Here is a 2837-nt window from a genome sequence, read left to right as displayed (position 1 = left end):
GGACAGGGCAAGTTTATTGGTGAAGGCCACCAGTCAGGGCCACCGGGGATGGGTGAGGAGGACCAAAGGGCTCAGGACACCAAAAGGCTATGAAGGGGTCCCACCTGGGATGTGTGCCTGCCCATGGCTGCTCCTTCCAAGCTCCTCCTCGTGTGGTCATCAGAGGCCCCATGTCCTGTGCTCCTGAGAACCCTGTGCACATGTGCAGACACTGGAGGTGTCTCCAGCCTTGGTCCCTGAGCAGGGTGAGGACCGCTGAGTGCGTCAACACCCCTCGCCCCTCCTCTATCTCAGGGGACTAAGGTGGGGGCTTGGTGAACTCAGAGGGAATATTTCCCTGTGTGACCCAGGAGAGAAGGGCCCCAGAGGTTCAGGTGAATTTCTGCTCAGAGAAATCACCATTCACCAAAAAAGGGCCAAGGAGGGGGAAGAGTCCTGTTTCATCAGATCCCCTCATGCTGTCCCTGGTGGGTCAGGGCCCGGGATACTTTCCCTGGGAAACCCCACTTCCTGGGACATGGGGGCCTCTGTCCTGGCCCATCCGGGGTTCGTGGCAGCCTGTCAGGGCTTCCAGAAATCAGGAAGGCCCGGACCCTGGGTCCATGTCCCTGAATATCCTCTGGGCTTAGAGCTGGCTCTCTGGCTCAGGCGGGGGCACCTGACCCCACCCAGGGTCTGGGGTCTCAGGGAGGCCCCTGGAAGGAGTAGCTCCCAGGGGAGGGGGAAACTAAGAAGACACTTGTCCTTTGTTGTCGATCTGGCAGTAAATGCTCCTGTCAGGGTGTTGTAACTCCTGTAAAAGAAAAAGAGGCCTCTGAACCCCGCAGGCTTCTCAGAACATGTCTGGGTGACTTTCAGGTCCTGCGTCCACCTCTCTGGGAACCTGGCTGGGTGGCAGGTTTCTGCCCCAGGCCCCTCCTTCCTCCCGCTAGCCCCTGTGCCCTTTTGCCCTGCTGTGTCCCAAACCTGAAAGCACAGGCAGGGCAGGCTGGGGACAGATCCTCAGCCCCCTTGGGCTTGGGGGACCTGAACATTCATTGCCCACACTCACCTGGTAGATGGGAACGGCTGTCCTCGGGCTGGGTAGGGCGCTCTGAACAGGGGGAGAGAATGGGTGTCAGTGGACAGAGGGAGAGTCATTTCTCTGCAGGGGTGACCCGTTCTGCCTCTTGAGCAGCTTTCGCCAAGCCTGTTGACCCACACCCCAGACCCAGACCGGTCTCTCCTGAACTCCCTGCCCCACTCCTATTAGCCCAGGACCCCTGGCTGATGTTCCCAGTGCTCTGTCCTTGGCCAGACTCCAGGGTTCCCCTTGGGCCAGCTCAGAGTGGCAGGAGAGACTCAGGACGGGGTGGGGAGTGGTCCTGTCCCTGAAGACAGTCCCATTCCTGGGCAGAACGGGCCCTGCCTTGTCCTGGCTACTCTGGGGGAAGCAGGGTGTGTGCTGTGCTGCTGAATTCGTTGGTTCTCTGCCTTGCGCCCGCACAACCTAGACCCCAGTGGGGAGGGGGCGGGCTTACCGGGGATGTGGAGCTGCTGACTGGACCATGACCTGGGGACAGAAACAGGAATTACCACCCAGGGTCCACCCTCCCAGGAGGGACCGGGTCATCGGCTCTCGGAGAACCAGGGAAGGAGCACCTCCCACAGGGAGACCCACTGGTGCTGGTCTGGGAGGTGCTGAGCCGTGACCTAGATTCCATAGGTCAGGGAGTATGGCCAGTTGGGGTCCCCTGTGCTGAAGCCCCAGGGACGTGGTCAGAGGCCCCAGGGTGTGACTGGCAGGAGTGGACATTGGGGGCAGGTTGAGGGGCTCCCTGTGCTGCCTGGGCTGAAGGGATACTCACCAGGGGTGCAGGCTGGGTGCCCCATCTCTCTGTGATTACGTTGGCCACTGGCCCTAGGAAAGATCAGGCTTAGTTGTGAGGTGGGCAGGGAGAGGTCACAGCTCTGGTGTCAGAACAGGGGACAGGGAGGGTCCTCATTCCAAGCAGGGCTTAGAGACCCCATCTCTCCACCAGTCAATTTAGGAGGGGAAGGGCCCAGGAGAGGGATAAAAAAAGGCCTTCGTAGCACATGTATCCTCGGACCAGAGAGGAAGCCGGGCAGCGGACGGACACCTAGGAGAAAGTGTCCCGAAAAGGGATCAAGGGCCCAGGAAAGGAATCACACATGAGGGTCTGAGTGACTGGAAGGGTCAAGGCGGCCAGCTGCGTGTGCAGGATGCTTGGGGAGCCCCAGGTATGTCAGATCCCTGAATGCGGTGCCCCTGCTGTGGCCAGACCCTCGAGTCCTCAGGCCAGAATTCGCTGAAAACTGACATTGGCTTGTGCTCTATCTCCATCTGCATGGACGAGGGGCATCGTCCCAGGACCTCTACCTGACGGGGCCCAGGGTCTGCGGTGTCACACATCAGGCGCCGTGGTTCCCGCATGTGCCACTTAGGGGGTCGACCCCACCCGGCCTGTCAGGGTCTTCCACTCTCCCTTGCGTGACCTTGGCCGGGACCACCCTGGGTCCTGAGGCTACAAATCCCCATCCCAGGGCATGTGGACTGACAAACCACGGGAGGTACCGGTCACCGTGCACTTCGTACCGAGCACTGCTGTAGGGTTGCCGAGCGAACCAGGACAACCCTGAGGGGCTGTTCTGTGATTGTCCCTAATTTTGCACAGAGGCGGCTGTGGAGGAAGGGCCCCGGGCAGCAGCTGGTGAGGAAGGAGCCAGGTGTGATCAGAGGAGAAATCCAGGGGGCAGTTGGGAGGTCTGGGACACCCAGCCCAGAATCCTGGGTCAGGACGGCGTCTGCCTGCTGGTGAGTCCGCTGGGGTGGGGGA

At 60.8% G+C, this 2837-nt stretch overlaps 1 long non-coding RNA gene across 1 annotated transcript; it reads right to left on the bottom strand.

Moving 5' to 3' along the window:
- Nucleotides 1-751: 751 nt before the first annotated feature.
- On the bottom strand, nt 752-2013 carry LOC121026733 (uncharacterized). The gene is made up of 4 exons (XR_005788435.1): nt 1848-2013; nt 1521-1552; nt 1052-1093; nt 752-793 (listed from the first exon to the last, which is right to left on the bottom strand). It is a non-coding gene; the product is annotated as an uncharacterized LOC121026733 (long non-coding RNA).
- Between the last annotated feature and the right edge of the window lie 824 nt (nt 2014-2837).

Source organism: Herpailurus yagouaroundi, unplaced genomic scaffold (assembly GCF_014898765.1).
Source record: "Herpailurus yagouaroundi ecotype Mexico unplaced genomic scaffold, PumYag 152488, whole genome shotgun sequence".
NCBI lineage: Eukaryota > Metazoa > Chordata > Mammalia > Carnivora > Felidae > Herpailurus > Herpailurus yagouaroundi.
Note: the sequence above shows the minus strand (reverse complement) of the source record. Positions and strands in the feature narration are given on the sequence as shown.